The sequence below is a fragment of the Falco rusticolus genome, chromosome 2, assembly GCF_015220075.1.
Source record: "Falco rusticolus isolate bFalRus1 chromosome 2, bFalRus1.pri, whole genome shotgun sequence".
Classification (NCBI taxonomy): Eukaryota; Metazoa; Chordata; class Aves; order Falconiformes; family Falconidae; genus Falco; species Falco rusticolus.
Window position 1 is genome coordinate 67,083,227 of NC_051188.1, and position 26,423 is coordinate 67,109,649.

General features: G+C 37.9%; 1 protein-coding gene across 2 annotated transcripts in view; it reads right to left on the reverse strand.

The window, feature by feature from the left end:
* Nucleotides 1–26,423, reverse strand: part of NCK2 (NCK adaptor protein 2) — an 88,852-nt gene that overhangs the window by 51,234 nt on the left and 11,195 nt on the right. For both annotated transcript variants that reach the window (XM_037377056.1, XM_037377057.1), the window contains one exon: nt 4,134–4,205. The gene's annotated coding sequence lies outside the window, so the exon portion shown is untranslated. The remainder of the gene's footprint in view (nt 1–4,133; nt 4,206–26,423) is intronic.

Sequence of the window (26,423 nt, forward strand, 5' to 3'; positions counted from 1 at the left end):
CAAACCACAAAACTGCTTCCACCAGGAAAAACATGGTCATTGTTTTATTTTTACTGAAGTAAATTTTCATGTATTGATGAAAGCCACAGAGTGTTCTCTGATGAGGAATCCATATGGACTGCTAAAGTGTACTACAAAGGCCATTTGTGGGTCGTAACAGATACCATTGATATCTACAAACCTGAACTGCACCTGGAGCTATCAAAGCAAAAAAAAAAAAAAAAAAAAAAAAAAAAAAAAAAGAAAGAGACAAATTATTAAATTATTCTTAATAATCTGGTTTGATACTACTAGCAAATAAAAGCATGCCTGTATTTTCATGCAAAGAACTACAATTACTACAAAGAGAAACCAAAAAATAGTAGTAAAAAAATCTAAGGAAAGAAAGTACTAAAATTACATCATTCAGGGAAGATCAATTTACTTGGGGGATACATGTGATTGTGGGGGCGTAGGACTGGGATGGAAGTGTTCATCCCTGCTGTCTACAATTGCAGATTAGAAAGCATTATGCCACTAGCATAACGGGCAGTATTCTATAAAGTAATTTATTGTACTAAATGTCTGTAAATATATTTAAGTAATGCTAAAGTTGCATTCAAAGGCTTGAAATCAACACTTTAGGCATCTCAGATAATTGACGTAGTTACAGCAAACTTTTTTTTTTCAGGGGAAAGAATCCAGACATCCACTCAGTACATACCTCTCATTCTCTTAGTGTCAGAATCAAGATTTCCCCATAACCTACTCACATGAAACACTAAGAATAGGGTTTTTTTTTCCTGGGGTTTAAACACCTCACAAATCAACAACTCCAAACATGCTAATCCAGAGAAAAATACCAAGAAATATTTTGATACACCACTGCAGACAGTTCCATCAAGTTGAAATGTCTGTGGTGCTTTTTCCTCTTTAAAGGAGGAGGATGATCAGTCCTTTCAGTGTGAGTAGGTCCCCAGTCTCACAAGGTGAGGAGCGCATTTGTGTTGTGGTTGTTCTGAGTATCTTAACAGACTAGGCTTTCCACCAAATGCTGTGGTACTGTAGCCGTTGATACATCTGATCGCAATTTGGCAAATCTGCTGAGTACTAAGACTCTGATAATTGTTCTTGTACCTGTTTGCTTCTGATCTCAGACAATCTCCCTCCTGTGCATGGAGGTATCCCTGAAGAACCAAACAGTACATTTCATAAAGGTGTATGAAGTCTCAAAAAATTACACTATTAAAGAACATTTCCCAGAACAGTTTATCTAAAATAGAAAAAAGAACTGCTGAAGGCACATATTAATATTGCAACCCTTTTTCAAAATATTCTATTGTGAAAATACAAGATGTTGCTTATTTTTTTATTCAAAGATTGCAAGTGAATGAGGAACAAGTTTAAAAGCACAGAATAGCACCACATACAATATGTTCTAAAATTGGTTAAAATGCTTTATGGACAGTTTCAGATTTTTAACAACTTGATGACTGCAATAAACTGCTAGAATATTTGACTTCAACTGTAACTTTATACTAATTTAATTGCAGAAATTATATATTTAATTTTTTTTAAAGGGTGCTTTACATATAGATTTCTTCCTTTAAAAAAAACCAAAACAAAACACAAACAAACCAAAAAACACCACACACCCAAAAAACCAAACAAGTGAAGAGCCAGCTTGCCCAGCTAGGTAAAAGATAAGCTGGCAGATCTTGACAACCATATACTAATAACACTGTGGTTCTGACTCAACTAAATACTAAAAGGACACATCATTGTCCGCAGTTTGGTGAAGTTTAATAACATTTTGAGTGTAATTTGTGAATCTTTCTTCTGCTCCCAATTGCATTTCCTTTTCAAAGAGCAAAAGGTTTACTATGTTCTGGTTCAACAAAGCATTTCAAGTGCAGGCTTTACTGAACCTACACCTGTGCATTCATTTCTCTTCGGCAAAGGCATTAGAATGCTCCATGTTTTGCAAAACCATATCCTTACCAAGCTGAAAACAGTTCATCAGAAACATGCATACAAATGATAGAAAAAGACATAAAATATTAATACAGAAGTTAGATTTTGTTACTGAAATCAAGTGCTGTCTATTGGATACATCAAGCATTCTGGGTAACCTTACTTTAAAAAAAACAAAAAACAAAACCAACACATCTACAACACACCCCTCTACACCCTACACCTTCCTGCATCAAGGCGTCCAAATAATTCTTCCTCTCCTCCTTTCAATGAGCTATTATCTATTCATTGCCTTTTTGGGAAATATATAAAACCTTCTGTAAACACCTTCCCTTTGGGCACATTTTGTTCCCCTCCCCCCTTCTTGTTTTAAAGGGTAGAAGAAAAAATTACTCATTAAGCCAAATACCACAAAAATAAGTTCAACAAATAAAGATGACCAAAACCATAACCCAGATTCCAAATACCTATTTCCTTGAACAAAGCAGTGGATTTTTTCTTTTTTTAATTATTTTCACTGAACACTTAACTGAAAACTAATAAAAAGGACAAGAAAGATTCCAGATATAAAAACTCTAAAGCGTTTTGTATTGCACATTTGAAATAAGTACAAAATTTGGGCCTTAGTCAGTAAAAACAACCTTAATTTTTAGTAGAAATTTTAGTAGAAAAATTAGAATAATTTTAGTTTGATTAAGTCTACAGTTTGATGAATCATTGGCTTTAGGAGCATGTGTTCTTTTGTTTTTACATTAACAGCCCTTTCAAGAATATTTTAGTTTTGCTACCTAAACGACACGCAGAAAGTATGAAGAAAACTTACTGGACTTTCTACTCCAGAAAATTGTTATTTTCTCACTATTAGTCTTTAAACATAAATACAAAATGTTCAAGGCTATACTCTCATCTGTTGGAAAGGCCAGGGTTATAAATTCTTTCATTACATTTAGAGACACGTAACAGATAATTTGAAAATTTAGCACAAAAGCCAATTGTAGCATTTCAAGGCTTTCTATCCTAGTACTTCAGAATTTCCTTTTCAATTTGAAAGAAACAATAATTTGCAGAAACATATGTAGATGTTATACTTAAGACTGGATTGCATTTTTAATTCTAACTGGTTCACCTGCACTTTATTAAACAAATTAAGGTTAATTTCAACATCTGATAACACTTCATTGAACAATTATTTAACAGAACTCTCAACAAATATCAAGGCACATGAGGACTTCATACATTGTTTTCCATTTGAAGGCTCCAAAATATCAATAATTAGCCTTCATAGCTACCTTCTGAAGAAGGTAACATTATTTTTATTTTATAAACAAAGGATTTGAGTAAGAAATAATAAATCCACCTGGTAAAGTAATGATTGATACTAAGACTCCCAGTTTTCTGTTCCATGCTGCAGCCACTACAATTTCATTTGGCGTCCTGCCTTTTTGCTTTTATTTTTTGGTACAGTTGTAATGAGGTTTCATTTTATTAAAATTTTCTGTTAAATCTCTGCTAAGCCACTCAGATCAACTACAGTTACTAGAACCAGAAAACAGCGTACATGAATTAACAGAAAGAAGATAGCCAAGACTTTATGAAAGATGAATCCTATGGAAAACGTCAGCTTCATTAGGTTACTTCATGTCTTCCGAGCTAGACTGGGAAGATATTCTCTATATATGGAATGCAATTCTGTTCTCCTCTCACACAAAAGCCACAGAGTTTCTCTCCTCTCAATACTTTATAAGCTATTACTTAGTTTTTAGAATTCAATCGAAGAAAAATATTAAGCGTGCTCCACCACAGGCTATGGATGGCTGCCACTCCTCCACACTTCCCACACCACCGTGTCCAGCACACAGTGCCTTCAGGTGAGAATGTCCCAAGTCATAGCAGTAGGTAACAGGAGACGGGAGCCAAAAAACAATGGTAGCAATAACCACCACTTAGTTAATAGTCTGAGCCTATCCTTTTTTCTTGTCTTTTTTTTAAAGTAAGAGCTAAAACTGATTTGTCTCAGATCACTGAAGCAAAAAGACTTGCTATGTAATCATCCATCCAGCAGTTAAAAAAAAAATAAATATCACAAGTACTACACTACATAAAAGCAAAAAACAAGCAATATCTCCAGTTCGCTCGTTATCTTTAGCTACAAAGACAGCTACTGCAGTTGAACCACTCACCTTTAGCACACTGTTAAAAGGCTCCAGGCAGTGAAATGCAGGACTTTCCAACAAAGTTATGTACACCACAATCTGAAACAACAAACAACACATATTTTAGTAAACTCCGAAGACCTTTAGCTAGGTAGTTTAGCTTTCATACTATCAAAATTTCCTAAGAGATGCTGAAGAGCAGGCAGAATAGCTCTAACTTGATACACCTGTTTAGCATATATAGAATCTATCTTCATATTTAACTCTTCTCCACCAATACAAGGTCAATGTAACCACAGACAATCCAAACCATCTAGCCATCACAATACAGAGAAAAATCAGTCACGAAGTGGAATTAAAAATTCAGCCCAGTTTTAGAAAGATTACATTTTTTAAAGTGAAGGAAGCAGTAGTTATTTTAACTTGCCCATACTTCCGAAAAAAAGGAAAACTATTATACTTGAAAAACTAAGGTACATCAGCAAAAGCAGAGCCCACAATTTTGTGGAGCATGACTATTTCCACTGAGGAGGCACTCAGACACATTTTGTTGTGTAATCCAGCTGGATTACTACCACATGTAGTTTGAAGCTCTCTTGGGACCAACAAGAGTGAGCTCTGACAGCAGTGGTGAAGCTGGTCATAGAGCTAGAGAACTCCATTAAGGGAGATGCTGGCTGGATGTAAAGAAGCCATGAGGATGGCTAAAGCACAGCCACATGCCCCCTGAGAACTGACAGACCTTCTTCCTGGGAGACTCTCAAATGGACCTCCTGGACATGGCCCCAGCTGTGGCCCTAGCCCTGCTGGGAGCTGGACGGCACAAGCTTCCACAGCTCCCTCCTGGCCTCCACTGTTCTGTTAAGTATTTCTAGCCACAAAAGTAATCTTTCAGAAGGGACTTCAAAGTATTTAAACACTTGTTTCTGTTTTTTAATGATGCTTCTAACTCCTTAGGTTGTCTGAAAAATTCAGGCAGTGTAAACCCATTAAGATCCAATTCAAAGAGAAGGAAAGAATTCTGAGCATCTTCCTCCACCGCAGATCCTAATTCGTAAGGATGATACATTGCAACTCCTACTCAACCTGAGACTACTCAGGCAAAAATGTTTCTGTTCGAAGTCTTCTCTGAACAGATTCCAACCAGTTACCACTCTACAAAAGCACCCTATGAAGAAATTCAATTAAAAAGAGCAATTCATCCAGTGAGCCTGTGCATCATGATGAAGGGGGGTAAAAAAGTATTGACAAAGGTATTATAAATGCCTTACACAGATGTTTAGAAGTGAGATTCAGACTTCCACCTATTAGTAAGGGGAGTAACAGAACTACTGAACCCAAAGTTTGACAAACATTTAAGCGCAAACATATTGTTAGGGGGTAAAGCACATGACAGTCCCTGCCCCTCAGCTCCATGGTGGCTCACCCCTTGCTCTCCAGCACCTGCGATGAGAGCCTAAGCACTACTGGCCCTCCTGAAAAACACACAAGGAAAAAACAAAACAGAGAGGGGAAAATTGTGACGAAGTATTATTCAAACAGAAGAGCCTCCTGATCCAGTTCAGTCCCTGAATGAAGATATGCCTGTAACGGCACAGGGCACTGGAGGGTGACCTACCCACCTTCTCCCCGGCCAGGGTGCTGCCTCACTGCCTGATCCTGGTTTTCAGCTTTCTGCAGACACAGAGCATGGGTATTCACACTTTGCTGTATCAGTTTTCCTACCCGGTTACAGACCTCGACTGCATTCTTGCTGAAAATTGCTCTATATTTGAAATTATAGGACAGATAGCAAGTAAATGGGAAAGATACTTTAATAAATGAAGCAACATTAAAACCCTGAGGCAGGGCAGATTTATTTTTCTACTGGTTGATTGTTCTGTAGTACATGTTTTTCCCCTGTCAATAACACAAGAACATTTTAAATATAAGGGAAAAAGTGAGAAAATAAAAGTCACTTCATTTTTTGTTATGAGATCTTCTGAACAGAACTATCTTTCCCCTTCCTACCTCACAAATCTTCTACTGCCCATTACCATCCACCACTGAAGTACTGTACCAAGCTTCTGATTGTCTGGGGTTTTTTGGTTTGTTCCTTAAAGAAAACCCAACACCTCTCTCAATTATTGCTTCCACCTTCACAAATGCGCATTTGCATATAGAACTCGCGTTTGAAACCGAGCTGAAAAACAGTACTGTTACTCATCAATACCTGAAAAACTAACCTTGTATTATTAGTCAACTGGATAGGAAGCACAGTTGGGGAAAATAAGTATCCAAATTCCATCTAAACACATAAGAAAAGAATGAGTCATGTGTTTATCTCAATATAACAATGCTAGCTTCCTTCTGTACAGCAAGAATAGTTTTATTTTCACAGCTCAAGTAACATAAATCAAAAGTAGCTCAGGACATTAATGGTGATAGTGCAAAAAGTCAAAGGAAGAAGATGCACAGGAAAACTTCATTGCTACCATCATTTGGATTGAAATAAAACCATGGTAGATAACAGACACATGAGTGCAAGATGCCGACTGGTCTCAGTCGCCTCTGGGCTCAATTCCATTGCATTGTGACCTCATTTCCTATTTTTCTCCTGGTAAAAACCTTAACTTTGCTATGGAAAAGACAGAGGAATTTTTTTGCTGCAAGTCACACTAAGAGTCACTTCCCCAGAAGAGTAACCAGTTTCCATCACACGCTCCCACAGCCCAACACTTTGCCTGCAATGTTGCGACTTGCAGAGTGACTCAAACGCAGTATGGAAACCTGGGCCTTAAATAATTCACTTATATTCTAAATATGTTCCTTCAAACAATCTTTCAGTTATAGAAGTTCAAGATCTTTCTTCTCAAAGGGCAGTAAATGGAAACAGTGGTTGGGATTTGGGACTATCTGCCCTCAGGCAGAGGGTTTGCAACATACGTGGCAGTTTCTGGTTCTGCTGATGTGTCCTACCCAGGCAGGACTGTATGTGATAGCAAAACAAGGGTGGGGAATGAATAGTTAAACTTTGAGAGTACAAAAAAATCTCCATCAGCCTTCAAAAGCTTTGGAGCACACATGGCAAATACTTACTGCCCACCCAAAAGACAAACTGGCACATCAGAAAACTTGGGAAATGAAGTCAACAACTTTCTTGAAAGGCAGCAAGGCAAACAAAAGCATAGAGCTGGGCAGTCACCCCATGGTATCACCAGTGCCCGTCACTACTGTACCACCTAGCGTGATGTCCATTTGTCATATCTCAACCCTAAAGCCAATACTACTGCAGTAACGTCAGCCCCGGCTGCATGTAAAATGTCACAGTTCCTAACCACTCATGACTGCCTTCATATTCTATGCTTAGCATGAGGCTCAGAGCAGAGGAACAGGAGACAACAACAAGGAACAGGAATTGGCAGAGTATAGGAATTCGATGAACAAGTGATTACAAACATGCAAGGCAGGAACGACAAATCTGTCTGCACTTGAACAGCAACATCAGTCACTCAGCTTTTTTCTAGACCCAGGTCTTCCTGTACAAGGGCTATACTAAAGTGAAAAGTACTTTTGAATAGTCAGAAATAAAAGTTTGAACCCGATGCCAGCAAACAAGCACCAGAAGATAAATATCAGTAACGTCCAATATAATAAACACTGTACATTTAACTGTGTAGTCTTTAAAGATTACAACCTTAAGAGTAAATCTGTGCTTTTGTAATGATTACAAGTAACATCCACAGTTACTAACCATGTTTCCTTTCACTAATAGCTCTAATGTGCCCCATTTTCTTTATCCCCATGGCTAAAATCCAGATTCAGCCTTACAATGACTACTTCAATGACAATTCTCTCAGGCTCTCTTCTCAATACCTGACCACGTCCTATTTAAATTCTGACATGAAATAGCTAAAATAATCTCTTTGATAGTTAATATGCTAATACACAAGAATGACCTGACCATAAACCTGTACTACACAGACTGGGAGTTTTAACTCCAATGGTAAGGCATTCAAATGACTCCAATAACTATGATAAAATTCAACAACTGATGTATTACTGGTGACCTTCTGGAGAACAAATGAAAAGCATCACGTTAATACAAATTCTCCTGTGGAAAAGATCAAGCTGGCAATCTGCCAGTTCATTACACCATCTAGCTCCACTCCAACATTAAATATTGCCTTCCTTTGTAATTGACTGAAATACGCTGGAGCAATTGCAGGTAACCACTTTGGGCTATTAAAGTATTCCATTAAGACTTCTCCATTAGGCAGATACTTCAAATGAAGTTACATCAAAACAGGCTATGTTCAAAATATTTTAACTATATAGACAATTGGGCAAGCAAAATCCAGTTCCGTGGAGCAGCAGATTCAGCAGAGATCAGCCTAAGCACTCAAAAGCTCAATGCTCGATTACTTAAAGTGAAAAAAAAACCACCAGGTTTACTGAAGACTCTAGTATATGCTTAGTATTTTAACCAGCTAGTCAGATATAACCTCACAAAAATCACTTATTACCTTATTCTAAAGCTAAGAAAATGGTCATGTTAAAATATGCAGTAAATTCTTTAACTCTGATAAGTCAAGGCATTAATTCAATACTACATTTTAAAACTAAGTATGAAACAGAGAAAACAAAGGAAGACTGGTTCACATTGTATTTAAGATTTTTAAAAAGGCTGCAAATTGCAACATTGCATTACGATGTGTATAACATTCTAAAAACAAACAAAAGAATGAAAATCCATTCATGCTAGATACTCTACACAGCTAAGCGTTTCTCGTCTTAAGATCACAGTACCTTAATGGCAAAGAAGGAAGTGAAAATGGGGCACAAGAACAGGTTCACTGCCTTGCATGCAGAAAAGATTGTCAGATACTAAAACACTGGAAAAGATTTAAGCCTGTACGCCAGTTCTGAAAATGAGACTAGCCCCTGAAGCAAAGACAAGCTTCTGTGTTTAAATGGGCTTTTTTAAGCGGTCCAGGTTTGGAGCCATCACTAGAGGCTATAAGGGTTAGCCTAAGAAATTTGGGTCTCTTCTGAACAGTGCAAAAGCAGGAGGTTGTGTATCGCCTCTGTGCTCTAGCATACAAGAGCTGTAGTACACCCCCTGGCCATGCAGCCTTATCAAAGAGGAAATGATTAGACAGGTATCGTTTGCTGCTCAAACAACTAGCCCCCGCCCCCCCGCCCTCTCCCCCAAACAACGATTTTGGGACAGGGTATAGTGAGAGGAATGCAGCTAGAGAAAGCATGCAATGGCTCACACTTTAACAACACGCAAAGAGGCTACACTGACCTAAATTCTTATTTATCTCCTGCAGTCAAATGCATTTCCTCCGCAGACTCAGATACATTCTCAAAAAACAGGAACACTTTTTACATCTACTTGCACAGCCACCAACTCCCAATCTATTCATGAAACACAAGTAGTTGATTGTCCAAATAATATCAACATTTAAAATACTGTATTTCAAAAACCAACTTTCATTGTCAGCTTCCTCTGTAGTTGCAATTCAAACACATGCATGACTAGCATCTTATTAAACTGGAAATAAATGAGGAGGTTTACATCTGTTAGCAACTGCATCTGCTAAAATTCTGCAATATACATTGTACAGATTCACATTATTTTGTTAAGAGAAACCACACAGTTCTTACATTCTGTCAGCAAGAATTTTTCCCCAAAAGTCCGAGCCATTAAAAACCTAATCCTGATACCAAATTACTACTTAAACTCACTGTAATATGCAAATTTTTTAAATTCCTGGCTTAAGCAGGATTTTCCACTTCCATTTTGATACTTACTGATATTGACCTAATTCAAATTTGATTATGCTGAGCTGCAAACTTCCAGGGCAGTCCCCGCATGAGAAAAGGAAAAAAAAAGAACCAAAAAAAAAACCCCAAAGCAGAGTGGAGAAATCATAAATGGGAGGCCAGGAAGCCTTCCCCACCATGAGGCTATAAACATGAAAGGACATGTAATCTTGCACTCTCAAAAACAAACAAAAACCCCACCACCAACAAAATTCCACACACACCTGTCTTTGAGGCTGATAACCAAGCATCAAAATAAATGGAAGCCGTGTCCACTCACGGTCTGCAGACTGAAGGAGGCTCACAATAAAGGTACTGTGCCACCAAAATAGCCCCTGGTTTTTTAAGCATTCCTATTCAATAACTACCTGTGAAAGGTCAAGTATTCAAACTCCATTTTATCTCAATTCCCCTATTTTTTTTCTTTTCTACTTAAAATAAGGAACAGGAACTCACAATCTTTCTAGTTTTCCTCATTTAAGGGTTTACAAACTGGGTATGGAAGTGTATGTATAAATATCCCTAAAGCCCACATTGGAGAAGCAACAAAGATCTTAAGTTATGCTTAGGACAGCTCTAAGCACCTCAAGAACCCTTATTAATGTATGCTGGTAGAGCCGAGTTACCAATTATAATGGCAGACAAATAAGAAGAAACGAAACTATACATACCCAGGCTGTTCCTAAACTTTGTCTCACAGTATCTTTAAGGAAAGGAAAGGATTATACTTCAACCTTAGGTACTGCTTAACTAAGCAAGCTTCTCAAGGTCATGGTTTGAACACGAGATAATTATTTTGGTTTCCTTAAGGGGATACCTTATTATTCAAATTACAGATTTCATTTTTAGAAACATCTTAGCACTTACAGTTAGATAAGTTTCTTCAGCATTTAGAAATCAGCATTTTATACATATAGTTTAATAATTCACTCAAGTGGAACTTTAGCCTTGTTCCAATCAATACTTTAAATTTTTGTTTGTAAAAACTGCACAGTGACAGTCTTTTCTGTTAAGTAAAATCAGCTCAGAATCTTTGAGGACCTGAGTGGGTAACAACTCATCAACCCAAGCAGCTCCTTCACAAATCTATTTTTCCTATCGCACCTCTGCCATTAAAACGGTTTACACAGACACATATGACCCACCGATCATACCCGTTCTTCCAAACCTCTCTACTAGAGTCAGAGATTTTAATTCAATATTTGTGGGTGTCAGGGCTGTGAAAGATGGCTACAAACAGCACATCAATATACTCTTTACAGCAATCTAGTAATCTGCACATGTCAATTACTGAAAACGCACACCTCCACTGGAAAAAAGGCATTTGCAGATGCTTTTTGGAGAAGTGAAAAACCACAGATTCTGATGAATTAGCTACCACAGAAGGATGCCACGCTAACTCACTATCAGAGAAACGCTAGGCAGAGACACTTGGTTACTGCTGTTGGAAGGGAGACTAATGTTTAAAATAAGCAAATAAATGTCCCATCTACCCAGTCAAAGAAGATTTGCTTTGGGGTACATGTAACAGAAAATGGGACGGACTGTAACAGGGGCTACAGAGAGACTACAGATCACTAATAGTGTAAGGCAGACTTAGCCCACTGGCATTCAAAGTTAAAGGCTGACTGCAACCCTTTCTAGAGCTCCTGTTGGTGGTAAATTATTCGTTCGTTCTTAGGAAAGATTTTCTTTTGGACTATGTGTACAGTCAACACACCACGGTCCGAATTTGAAATAACAGGTGCACTACAGCCTCTGTGCTAAAATACACGGGGGGTAAGGTGATGTTAAGAGGCATAGGTCAAGGTCAGTGGCTGTCTTTGAAACCACCAGGCACATACGGGGAACTGGAAGAAATGCACAGAGCAGATCCTGAGTGACATATTCAAGGAAAACATTGTCAGAAACTTCTTGGTAACTCTCAAACTGCAAAGTGGCAACTTGATATGTTATCTGATAGAACAAGGCCTGGCCTGGGCACTCCCCAACTCCTGTAAAAGCTGTCAGCAGCAGCAGCTGCAGCAATCACTCCTTGTACTTGAGCCTGTTCGCTGAAGGTGTTCGGGTTTTACCTTTCCTTCAGGTGCACAGCCACCAGGTACGCAAGGGTGCTGTAGGCATTACTGGCCAAGTAGAGTACCTCATTCTGAAGAGTATACAAGCTCTGCCCTATTCTGTTCAGGCAAACTACATCTGAAGTACTGTCAGCGTAAAAGACAGCCATTTCACTTTGAAGGGATGGCAGAAAGAAGTCCAGGCATCCTGGCTCTCAGGTGATGAAATCTGTAATGACTTCAGCTGAGGAAGCAAGCGGAAGAAATCCCTCTCTACCACCACCAGCAGAAAGACCTGAAAGATTCATTGCTTACTCAAACTTGGTATTTCCTTTACAATGTTAAAAAGCACAGGGCTGTAAAACTCATATAAACAGACATCAAAATAGAACCCATTAGTAAAATTGAGGGAGGGGTAAAAAAAGCCAAAGATTGCAACACAAAACCCCTTACTGAAACTGGAATATGCTGAAATAGTACCTGGTGTTAGAGTTCAGTAATGTATTGATGAAAATTATCTTCCTTGGAAGGAGCAAGACATTTTTGTCTCAATACATTTGTATATCAAAGGCTGGGAAAAACTGGCATTCCAGATTCAAAGTTTTTCTGAGTGTCCTCTGATGGCCCAATTGAAAAAAAAAACCAACAAACTTCATGTGGTTCAAGCACAAAACTACCAAGACTAGGGGTTCACGACTAAGAGCCAAAGGAAGACAAACACTTGGAACTTAGAAGTGGCTTTGGTTCCTACATGATTTGGTAGGCGGTATGCACTAGTCAGTGATGCGTGGTACCATAACCATCCTCTTTGGACATGGCAGAATGGCAGTCCCCAGATTCAGCACCTTCAATGTGCAGGTCAAAACAAAACCACCAGGTTCCTCAGATCCACGAAAAGGAACCAACAACTGAGTTCCTAGGATCACTACTTCCCAAGAACACAGTCCCTCAAAAGACCTGCTTTTTCTGTCAAGTTACTAATCAGAAATTGTTGAAGCAGTTTTTGCCTGACCTGCCCCAGAAACATTGCTTTAGGTTGACGACAAGAGAAACATTAACAGAGCTTTGGTTCCACCACAGCATACATCAGCCCTAGCCGCAGGCACTGCTATTATTGCTGTTTGAAAGATAACTAGATAGTCCAAAATCTCCTAATACCCAAATAAAATTTGGCAACCGCCTATATTCTGAGGTTTTCAGCACTGATTTTCTCCCTTTCATGTCTTGTACATGTTTGATGGTGTCTTTTTCTACTCATTTTAATCACACCAATTCAGTAGCAGACTGCAAATGAAAATGCAATAGAAACATTGCAGGCCCTGTAACAATACTCAAAACAATGATTTCCTATGGCAGCTGTCAAATTAATGACATCTCCAAAGCTATCTAAATACAGTATATCTGGGCAGAAATCCAATTATGTCAATTCCGTCTGAATACCCTAAAAGAGAGTCCTACTGGGGTTAGAAGTGGAAATAATTTTAAGCGCAGATTAGCTACATAAGCAGCTCCACACTTGAAACCAGAACAAGGGAACAAAAACCTAAAGGCATGACATTTATCTGGACACAAGGGGGGGGGGGGGGGGGGGCGGGAACCAACCTGCTAGACATCTGGCAAAAGGTCAAAGCCAATTACCTTGTCCAAATTTCCTCCTCAAGATAATAGCTTCCAGGTTCACTTATTTGAAAAAAGATGTATTGACTGCAGTAATTAAGAAGATTTCTGCTTACCTCTACATCCTCCACTACTGCTTTGGTTTTTCTAAAACTTCTTTTTCCCAACCAAATATTAACAGCAGTAGTAGAACATGCCAACTTCCCAGAAGCACAAACTGAATTTATCTGAAACCTACATAAAAGAAAATAATATTCTCCTTCTAATATCAGGCAGTAGTGACAAATGGTATTCAGGGCTTTTAATTCAAGAGTATGATTTCTTGCTGCTTTTGCTGCTTTCCTTAAACCATTGTAACCACTCATTTCCTTTTTGCCTTGGAAATGTCTGTGTTACTCCTTAATTATGTGGCAAATTCAGTTTGCTGAGCTTTGCCAAAGGACGCTGTTTATTTGTGGTTTTAAAACAGAGAACGACCAAGGTGGGGGTAAAAATAGCTTTCTAATTCAACAAACAAAAAAATACAAGGATTTTTGTTCTCTTTCTTTGCAGGCATATGAAAATAACTTCTTTTGAAACTACAGATAAATATACATTTATCTATTTTTTAAACAAAACTATTCAAGAAACTGCTATGAAACTGAAGAAAAAAACCTACGTGTCAAATAACTGAAGCAATATATATTGGTTAGTAACTACATTTCAACTGGAAACCTTTATCTTTATTATGAATAGATAAATAAACCTTTAAACACATATAAGTGAATGATGATGAAAAATATCAGACTGATTTACACAAAGTTTCTAACCCTGATCTGTCTGTACACAGGAAAGAATGCTTTCAAAAGTAGGGATATAACTCACTGTACATGTATTGCAAGTGCTGCTTCTACCAACATGATACCAAATTCAGGAGAAAGTAAACCATTCATTATGGATGGGCCTATACTTAGGATTGCATGTTCCAGCCTGTGCTTCTTACACCAAGACTCACACTGCTAGAGGTGAGGGGGTTTTGTTGCTGTTGGGTTGTTGTTCTTTTTCCTGAGCACAGGTATTCAGCAAAGTCCAAAAATAAGCTTTTTTGGTGAAAACCTGTTAAGTTCTGAAGTATATAGCTAATTCCAAAAAGAAATTCAAAGAAACGGGTAATACAGAAACGTAGGGTTGCGCTCCAGAACTCACGACATCCTTAATTCAAAGTTGTGCCAATGAAGACCGGCTACCACCTTCACCCATTCAAAGAATTTAATCTCAAAAGCATTTTTAGGCACTTGCACAGAGATTCCTTTGCAAGCCAGCAACTTTGGATATTACCAGTTTAGGCCAAATTCAGATCAGTAACCCACCACATTTTCTGCTGTTAAAACGTAACTTAGAATATCAGACACAATAATTTTAACTAAACTTGTTAAGTTAAAGCATACTTTACTGTATTTTTCACAAAATGAAAAATACATTTTATTTAAAATAGCTTCCAATTGAACCATGCAGTCAATGAGGCTATCAGAAACATTTTGGCAAAGCCTAGAACAAAATTCTTCAGCTTCAATTTTTGGGTTTGGGTGGGGTTTTTTCTCTCTCTCTTTTTTTTTTTTTTTTTTTTTTTTTAAGTTTAAGAATATATACAAGGAATCCATTTGTTGCCAGTGCTTTATTACAAGAGATTTCATTTTTGCACTTGCTCTCTAGAACACACCGAGCACAGTACCATGAATCCTCCTCTGTGTCACACAGGCACTGCAAATCCAATTACTACTCTATTAGGTCTCATTTAAATCCCATACGGTATGACAATAAACTGAACAAAATGAGCATCAGCACGTTTTTCAACCATCTTTAAAGCATGACATAGATGGCAATCCCAGCTTAATAAAATTTCATTTACAAGGAAGGTAGCTCCGAATTTTCTCTTTGTCTGCCAGGCATTTCAAGTAGACTTGGGAAATGCCACTTCTTCCCACCTTCCCTTGAAGTATCCAGGTGGACATCGCTATTTCATGCTTCTCAAATGCCTGAGCCTTCTGCTTCTGGCACATAAGTTTGCTCAATGTTTAAAACACATGCAAACCCTACCAACTACCACCTACAATTCAACAATTACTCCAAAGGTGTCACAGTTTCTTCCCCCCCACCCCCCCCTCCTTTTCCTGGGTAAGGAACTTTCTGACACAGGGTAACATCAAGTTGGGGAGCACGGAGAGCAAAATCCCACCAGTCTCAAGGGTACTGAAAAGATGATAGTATTTTTAAGTAACCTATTATCCTAGCTGGATGCAAAAAACCTATCATTGTTCAACACTGATGTTCAACACTGTAAATCTGCACAACTTTCAGAAGCTCTGAATACTTTACCACTTCAGTGCAGTTAGTTTATGCATATATTACAAGCATGTGCTCCTCTACCTTATATTACAGTATTTCCCAAGCTCTTCTCACTACCCAGCAACTACTGTTTACAGATGTCCGGGTCTGCCCTTTTGGGAATAAAAATAATCCAAAGAAAACAAAAAATGCCTCATTTGTAGTAAGCAGCCATCACAGTCAAAGCTCTTTCTGAAGGATGTATACGAGCCTTGTTGAATAGCTGTTTTTTAATAGCTGACCTGACTAAATCATCTTCCTCGTGCAGGCTAGAAATCAAAATGTCATGCTGACATTTAAACACATGATCTCTTGTTAAAAAAAAAAAAACCAAATTGCAGGAAAAACACAGGCTGTCCAGTTTCAACCATACTCCCCAGATACTTTGTTGCTAGGACAGAAAGGTACAAAATTTCAAGAGTAGACTTCTAGATATTTCAGTTATTCCATTAAACAATTTCAGTTATATTTTTATTAAATTTTGTCCTTTACATGCATACCACCCATAGCCAGTAAAACCATGAGAAACGGGTAAACTCCAGGTTGAAGGAGAAAGGGTAATCAAGTCATTTCAAGGTTTGTGCTCCAATTATGCAATTATAATGAGAAGATTTGGGCCAGAGCTTTCTCTGTGCAGAGGAGATTATAAAGGCTGTAACATTACTGACGTTTTTCTTCTTTTTGCTAGAAAAGGAAACAAAAGGCAGAGGCATTTTTCCATACATATTATGCAATCACATGGTCTTTTCTAATGTACTTCCATGGGAATTTTTCTGCATGCCTTTTAAAATGCCTTCCCCACTGTTTCACCTATCGTTTGCTGCAATTTAAGTCCTTCCCATTTATCTTCATCTTGTGTCTAAAACTACAGGCAGGCCACATTAGGGAACAACAAAAGCCAAAGACCACAGACCCTGAATTAACTCTGCCTGCAACTTTGACGTTTATGTCCCATAAGGTGTATTATATTGCTCACTTACAAAAATATGAAGATGATGATCACGATCCAAATGTCTTCGCCTGAAAATGAAGCTAAGAGTATCTTCTTTAGTTTTTAAAACTAATGAAGAACCGAAAACACTAAATTGTACTTGTATACTTAAATAATTTTGAAAATTCTGGTTTACTTTCAAGGAGGTAGAATGATTTCCCCTCCTTTCTATGGAATTTTAATTATATTCGCTTTCATTGTATTTCACTATTCCTTTCAATAGGCTATGACAGCAAATACAGATCCTATAACAAGAACTTATCCTCTATGGAAGTTACACCTCTCGAGCTGCAAAAGAGCACAAACATCCCACATGCTTCAGGACACAAAGCTTATTGCCATGAAACCTAAGAGTAACAGTCTCAGAAACCCACTGTTGATTGCTAAAGTATACACACAATTTTTCTTTGAAAAATTCAGTTATAGCAACCTTCCATTCAAATCAGTGGTATCACAGATGCTACGAGTGTTTCCTTCTTGACAAATATAAAGTAACAGTTCCCAGCAAAAATCAAGGAATTTCAAAACTAGAGCCTAAATACAGACTACGAACATATCAAGTGCTTAAATTACAGCTACTGTATTTTTAGAAGCACTAGGTACCTTAAGAAAGCAGTGCAACAAACTTCAAGCTCTTAGCACATTTGACATATGGTAGCAAAAAAAATATATATGAAAAAAAAAAAAATCAGTCCAGGAACAGACACCCTGTGCAAACAGGATTCAAAATTCTGGTGATGGTCCAACAGTCAGAAATAAACATAACATAGTGAAGCAATACCAAGGACAAAAAGCATGATGCATCATCTAGTACTGGTTCTGCCCCCTTATGGGGTACACCATTAATTCATTCCTTTGCCCAAAAACAATTCTTGCCTTACATTTTACTAATCTGTAGTAACTTTACATGTGCAAACTTACTTGTTCAACTAGAAGTACCTCATCCTTCCTGCTGATGACAGGCATTAATGTTCTCAAGAAATGTCAACCAATATTGAGCATTTCAAAATATACATGGAACAGAGCAACTCGGGGCTACTTATTTTTATTACAGAGAGATTACCAGCTCACTTAGTGAGACACAAAGGAAACAGGACAGGAAAAAAGCAGCCCTCCAGAGTGCATACCTACCAAAATTCCCTAGCATGGGTTTCTAAGCCTATTACTGATCAGTAATGAAATAATCTTTTGAAGAAGATAGTGCTGCACTTATAAACTGTAAAGCTAAATGTTACACACTTTGCACAACTTACGTTTCAGAAGCCAGTTTCAGCTTTGCCACCTAAAAACTGACTGGCTTCACCACAGAAACATGACTCCTCTTTTCCGCAGAATACAACCTGATGGGAGCTTCAAATGAGCACATTGGGTCTGAGAACCAAACTGAAAGCTGTCACAGAGTGAAAATGCCTCCTGAATAAAGCTTTAGATTCCTGAAGGAAGGATCACCTCAAAGCAGGGCGGTATTGCTTCTTCTTCCAGCCTTTTAATATACCCGCAGGCAAAAAACTCTTTCCTATCAGTGCTTTCACTGGAGCTGAGAGGCAGGCCAACTGCCTGGACCTGCTACTTGATGAAGAGTTATGCCAGCAAGTAGAAGAGCAGCTAATCCAACAAACACCAGCTTTAAAAAGCTCTTAGCACATGCTACTCAGTCAAATTTATGATGTCAAATTAAAGAGTGAGCCATCAGACTTATACATACACATTCGCAAACTGAAGGAATCTTGCGTACCTACACAAAAGCTTTACTGAAAAAGGAATGAGACTGTAGGGTCCTCAAAAATCAACCACAGGACTTCTGTAATTCTCAGCAGGCCAGGATTTCCCCCACAACTAGAAAGACTGACTAAGGCTAATTACTACCAAATGTTATGAAAGTTCTTCACTAAAAAAACCACAACCAACCCAAAACAAAACAAAAACTAAACCATACATCTATGGTTTCAAAGAAAACTAGCAGAACTAAAAGTATGTGTAAATTGATGGCCTGAGGGCAGCATGAGTTCTGTTTCAGGTCTACAGAGCTTCTCTAAACAGTACCAACATGTAAACGAGAGTACAAATCTGCTGGGGATATATCCTGGTTGCTAGACCATGCCATCACATCTTCATTACTGCCATTACCTGCAATATCTAGATTAAAGCTTGTATGGGCATGCAATCACAACTTCATTTTATTGCAGAGATCTGCCAAATTGCTCCTGGTTGGTGTCTTCAAAACAAGAGCTTGGATAGCAGATGTAGTCTTTTAGCAAGTGGCTGGTGAAGACTTCACACCTTGTGTACAATACGGAGTGGGAGGCTGGTGTGATAACTCACACGCGATGGTCAAGCAGTGCAAAAGTGGGGGAAGAAACAGGACAGGAGCAGCCAAAATGTAAGAGGAACACCAAAGAGATGCAGAAAGATTTTAAGCAAATAGCAGCTCCCTGCACAGACAGGGAAGGGAAAAGTACACACAGAAGAGCTATGAAGAGTTTATCATCAGCTTAATCAAGAAAACTAAACAACCATTAATTACAACAGATTTTTTTTAAGTATTCAGAACAATTTGATAGAAAATAAGGGTTGGCCGTTAATAGCCTAGGTGCAGACATCCTTTTTGATACACTGACATTTCAGAGATAATGAATTTAAGGAAATCTATAAGCAAAGGAAATGCAGACCATCTACACTATTACACCAAAAGATCTCAGGTTTTACTTAAAGTTTTGTATTTGACAGCTTAAACTCTAATCCTGAAAGATAAAATACTGATGAACTCGAGCCAGTCTTTCAGGAGGGGAAGAATCACAGAGATTTTTGTTGTTCGTTCTGATCCAAGTCAAAGATGCAAGATGAAAAGTTTCAGCATACAAGGATTCTTCAAATGTCTGACTACAAGGTCATTTTGTGACCTTCCAAAGTTTCTTTAAAGATGTGAATACACACAGCAATTCTGGAAAAAAGTGGGAGAAGACTTTTCAAATGAAGATATGAAGAAAGAGGCCAAACTAACCAACCCACAAAGTACTAATACTCCTCTTAAACCATTTCAAAACCAGTTCTATACAGATGGAAATTTGAGAAGCATATTACCATTCTGACACAGAACATTATGCTTACAATTTATTTTGTATGTAAAACAGGTAAAGATAAAAAACTTTAAACTGTTTTTTATTTCATTCCTACCAAAAAAACAGAAGTTGCATTTCAGAAATGCAAAATTCTTGATCACAAATAAGCATGACATTAAGTACATGCTTAATGCTACATATGGTGTTAACAGAATTTCAAGAGCAAAGACAATGCCTTATTATTGTTTGCAGGCTTTATTTACATTCAAGAAGTCTATAAGTGGAGTAAAGATATGAACTGAGATACTGTATAAAAAAAAAGTTTATTTAAATTATTAAAAAAGAAATCCTTTGTCTCAGAAAGATCATTTGAAAATGGATTTCACAAACACACAAAAAAAAAGCCCATTCAGAAAGGGTATCGTTTTTCCCTCCTAGAAATCTCCTCGAATTTTCAGTTGCCCATTGTTCCTGACAAAAGGACATGGTCTCAGCATCAGGAAACCCCCACCCTGTCTGCTCATGCTCCTGACCACAACGACCTCTTAACTGGGGAGAGCTGTCCCATGGCCCAGAGCAGGAACACGCACACACAGATCCCAAGCACAACTCCTGGCCCTCTTGCCTGCCACCAGCAAGAACCACAGCTTCCTGCTTCTTGACTCTCACCAGAAGATCCATCCTTGTCAAACTGATTACTTAATTAACATAGGCCTAATGAATCAGTGTTTTCCAGGAGGAAGGAAAACGTTTTTCCACCAGAAGGCTGTGTGACTAAGAACTTCAGAATTGTTCGTAATTATAAACACATGTAAAACTGCTGCTTTACATCAGTGAATACCAACCCTTCATCGTCACATTTTCATTGCAACTGGAGCGCACAACACGCTTTCATTCAAGGTCAGAAACAGCAAGCAACTGGCACACAACAAGTTGAACTGAACCATGGGGATGATCTAACATGGAGGAAATTCACAATCTTATCAAAAGCTTTGGAGTTGCATAGAAATTAAAGGGCTTATGTAAAGAAATTAAATTAACATAAGGGCTATGGGCTGGAAGTGGTCATTAACAATTACTGTATTGAGGTACGACACTTTAAAAGTACAATTTGGGGAAAGGATTTAGTAAAGCAACATGATTTCCCCTGTGAACTGTCATTGTTACAGGAAAACAGAATTCATTTTAACAAATTCTACCAGTTAAGCAACTACTGTGGCAAAATATTAATCACTCAGATTATCTATTTCACAAGTAAGTTTCTCCCCTCCTTTCTATATAAAAAAAAAATTCAAAATTTATTGTCTTTTATTTTGAAGAAAACTCACAGAACTTGTATAAACTTACATGAATACAGCTACTCTTTATAAGGAACTACCTTATTAGTTTGTGCTTCACAAGGAAGAGATGTTTTTTCTAACCAAAACCTGACACAAATTCCCCAAACATCTTTTCTGCATTTAAAAAGTTTTCATAGATTCCAGAATTAAAAATAACTCTGGTAAAATACCTCCAGTAATGCTTCCTCAGCTTTTACTAAGCAACAAAAGCTTAAGAAATCTACTCATGAAGTACAATCAATACAGAACCTTTTAAGGAGATACAGAACATATAAAAATAACAGTTCAACAATACATAAAAATTAAGTTCAGACATTAAAGCAAAGCATTAAACCTCAAAACGAGAGGTTTAAGCACAAAAAGGGTTGGAAATGAAGGAGTGAAAATGGTAACAGAGTTGCCAGTAGCGAAAGGATGCTCAGTATTTCTTGGCATCTCCCAGAATAAACATAGCAGTAAGTAAACTGACAGTCCTGCTGAAATTAAGTGTGTATTTTGAAACATAAATTACATCTACACCTTGCTGCATTAGGACAGCAGCTCAGAAATAAGCATGCAATCCCTCCAGCGGAATTTACTTCAAAGCCTCCCCCCTCCTCTGCCTACAGAGCTCAGCAACAGATAAAATTGAGAAAGTGGTTTTCATTCATTTCTTCCAGGCACTCTAAAATTCACACATGCACCTCGGAATGGCTTGAAATCTGGCATGCCATATGGCAGTGCATTTGTCATTTCCAGAAATATGTTGAATATGGGTTCCAGAGATATAAAGCCCCAATAAAAATTAAAAAAAAAACAACAAAAAACAAAAAAACCAAACAAACCAAAAAAACCGACAACCAAAAACAAAAGCCAAACCCAAAACCTCCTGAAGCCAACAGATTCTGCTTAAATGCCCGAACACCACCAACTTTATACTACACACTGCTGGAGAGAGCCTGGGCTTTGATCAGGCTTCAAAGAACCTCTTCATTTGCCCCAGAAAATAAATCTGATGCCTTAGCTTGTGGAGGCTTATTTCCCTACTGTTTTGCAACTCTGTAAAGTTATTTACACTTTCCTTAAGTGAGACTGAAGTAGAAATAATACATCAACATCAATACTGGAATTATACAAACACGTTGCACTCAAAGCACAAAGTAAATGATTTACAAGCTCTAAAAAAGCAGAGAATCAGGATCAAGAATTTTATGGCTATTTCAGTGTGAATCAACTGAAGAAGAAACAATTACTTCTTCCCATTCCTGCATACAAAGTTTAATGGTGCACATTATGAAGTAACATTCAAAAAAATAACAGAACAATTAGCAAACAGATTTTTTTAAAAACCTGAGAAAGAAAGAAGGCTCTCCTGCTGGCTGAAATAATCACACAGTCTCCAAACTCAGCAAATTATAGTGAGATTTCAAAATGAATTGGCGGAGCTAAGCTAAACATCTTGCTGTTGCCAAAATGAGCAAGTCTTGTGCTGTAGGTAGAAAGAAAATAATTTATCCTTCTACTACAACTTCTACTTTCCAGAGATGTCTACTTCCCACTATTTACAATTCGTGATTAAATAATCCTTTTTTCTTTTTCTAAGAAAGAAAACACAGATTAGTAAGCAGCAATCAAATAACATTACATGACAAGAACAACTTTCCTCCTTGCTTTTTTCTTTCAAGGCTGGAATCACAAATGTTGGTATTTTCTGACAGATACAGCAAAATGAAGAATCATTCACCTTTTTGCTGGCACATTTAGTTTTACCTTCCTCTCTTTTCTCCTCATGTTGCCTCTTGAAACTAAGTTATTTTAGCATACATCTTTTTACCCCAAGGATGAAAATTAACAGTGAGTACCAACTGTTGACAAGAACTGCTTTGGGGGTGGTAGTTTGTTTTGAAACACACATAGAAATCAAGAAGAAAAAAATCTTACTCCAGCAGGGTGGATCCTAGAGTCTCTGCAGAACTTCCCATATGCGTATTACATAGCAAAATTTGTTTTGGAGACAGTGTATGTATACTGTTTATCCAGCATGAGAAGGTGTCTGGAAAAACAGCAAGGAAGTACAGGTGATTCTGTAATCAGTCTAAACCAGACCTACTGCAAGGTTTCTATGCATAAGGAAGAAAATCAAGAGCGTTTCTACCCTAACTGGGAAAGAATACTAGCGAGCACCTAAAACAATTTATGGCAGCATCAACTGGGATATTTAAGACAGCACAGACATTGTTCCACTATACTAATCAATCATGTTCAACCAAGACCAGGATCCATCCAGCTGCTCCAGCAGATGAGCGTTTCAGCTATCCAAAGACAAGGCTCCCACATATCTGCCACTCACATCTCCTAATGATGACAGCATTATCTGCTCATTGCTGCTAGAGGCAGTGGGCTTTCTCAAAGCCTGGGCTTTTTCCCCAGGCCCAACAAGCAGAGACCTGCCAGCCACTGGTGTTGCCATCTAGAGAAGCTATTCCTAGAGAAACAAGAAAAATGTGTGGGTTGAGCTGCAAGGACAATGTAAAAACTAAAGCAAGCAGAAAAGTCCCTGTAATAAAAGAGGTGAAGAAAATCTGCTAAGATTTAGGGTGATGAGCAGATCTTCCCCCCTCCAAGGCAATAACTGGACTTTTTAGGTATACTGACCTTACGGGTGGGATGAAAAGCGACTTTCACATGCTACAGCAAATTTTTACTGTGCCCAGCAGACAAATAAAGTATGCTGAATTTCCTGAGCATTTTAATATTCATTGCAAGGCAGAATAAAAAGAAAAACCCTAGAAAATCTACACTTTACAGAACTTTCTATATGTTTTGCATGTTGCGTGGAAACCACCCGTTGATGCTGCCAGAACAATTCAAGAACCACCCAAGTCTGTGTCTGACAGGTCCAGACCTACTGCAAAGAAAGGAAAAACCCACATGGGAAGCCTAGATGAGAGTGACTTCAGCATGATATATGGAGGTGTTCCTGGATAATACAGAAGAAATTTCTGCTTTAATTATTCTTAAAATCAGTTTGAAACTCAACTTTTACCATATTCATAATAGGTCTAGAGAACAGAAAAGTCATCAGCTGTTGAAGCTGCACACACTCTACCACCCTCCCACAGCTACTACTACAGTGGCAACAAACTATCCTAGACAGACAAAAGTATCTCGAATAGTAGTTCTCACATTGTCACAACTAAAATGCTAAAGAGACAGAACCCATTCTCACTGTGCATACAGTTCTTTTCATCACAGTTTTCTTCTTCACATATGTGCTTTTCTTGTCAAAGTCCCAAATCTAAGCCTCGGAAATGTTAACTAAACATGTTCATAAGTGGCTTGAGTATCACAACTCAGTTGATTAAATATTTGGAAGAGTTCACCTGGTGGCTTTGAAGTGAAGCAGAGGACCAAACCAGAGCTCTGCAAGTGGCAATATACTCCATGGGGGTCTATCAGCAAAATGGTAACAATGCTTCAGCTAAAGTAAAGCCAGAAGACTAAAGATGGGAAATGAAGTTATAAACAGTGAGAACATAAAAGTTTACTTCCTGTACCCAAGGTTAGCAAACTATTACATCAGTGTATGTGCCAGTAAAGCTATTTTCCTTTCTTACTTACAGATTTAGCCTTTAAGGTGTTCTATGCACTTTTTCAAGCCTTACTGCATATTTTAATTTTACACTTAAAGATCTTCCTGCATTCTGAGATAATTCTTACTATTTTGCTTTGATGCTTTTTTTTTTTTTCCTTGGATGTTTTCCAGATGAAGCTCTAAATTGAAGTTCAGCAGAAAAACGATCAGAGCACTACATTTCAATAACAGAAGCATTGAAAATGTGGCCTTCAGTGTATTAAACTCATTGCTGGAAGCTACATATGAAAATATATTACCCACCTCAGAAAACTCTCCATTGTTATAATTTGGTCATTTCACACACCAGTGATCAATCTCAGCTGAGCACATTCTGTAAGTCCACACATAATGATAAAAAATTAGACATACCAGAGAAAAATTAAAGCCCTTCCTTTGTGAACAAGTTTATTCACCTAGTGATTTTATATAAAAATCACTTTTCTACTGCTTCTTGGTATGAAGCTAAACAAGCTGAAGACACATAAATTGTTGATTACAAGGGTCAATGACTCAGCAACCTGCATTATGTCCATTTTACAGCAAAAGCTGGTAGGCACAAAACATTGACTTTAAAAAACAATCTCAGAAGCATACCCAAACAAAACTTCACACAGAAGTTTTATACAATGCTATATACACATTTAACGCTACAAACGGTAAGTCATTCATCCCTTGTCTAACTCTCCCTAAACTCAGGATTTCTATTTTCCAACTCCCTTTCCTTACCCTTAAAAAATTTGAGTTTCAGATGATGTTGCACATATGAAAGCCTCAGAATCAGCAACTGTCACAAAGTATATTACAGCACATCCTTAAGCTGAAAACGCTGGGCTACACTTCAGTACAGAAGGACACAGACTTTTCATAACAGCAATGTTCCACAGAAATACTACTAAAAAGAAAATATCCAGCCACTGGAACACAGGAAAACCTAAGTAATACTGCTTTCTGCCATTCCCCCAACACTCCTTTGCACTGAGATCCAGTTGTGGACCTCATCACACAGTTCTCAACTATGGCAGCTCTCCCACAATAAAGAGTGGACAAGCAGGAGGAGGATGCTGCACAGTGAAGGAAACTATGGTGTTCTTTTTATAAAATTAGTTTTAGTTCAAAGCCAGTTCACACTGGTAAATCCTGCCCCAACTTGGACCACAGTGATATTTATAAATTCAGTTCAGATTTAAGAAATCATTCCCAAATACCAGGTTGCAGGCACATACATATCTAGGTAGAAAATGAAAGCATGATATTCAACAGAATAACCTGTGTTAACCATACTTACTCCCAGCCTCAGCAGAAAGCAAGCAGACAACCTCATTTCTGTGACTGGTGTGCAACTACATGCTTAGAATAGTGAGCTAACAAAACAAAAACATCCAAACCCTATTCACAGGTGTTAATTTAATGGAAAGACTCTTTCCGTCTGAAGAATATGTGAGTAACAGCCTCCAAAGCAACG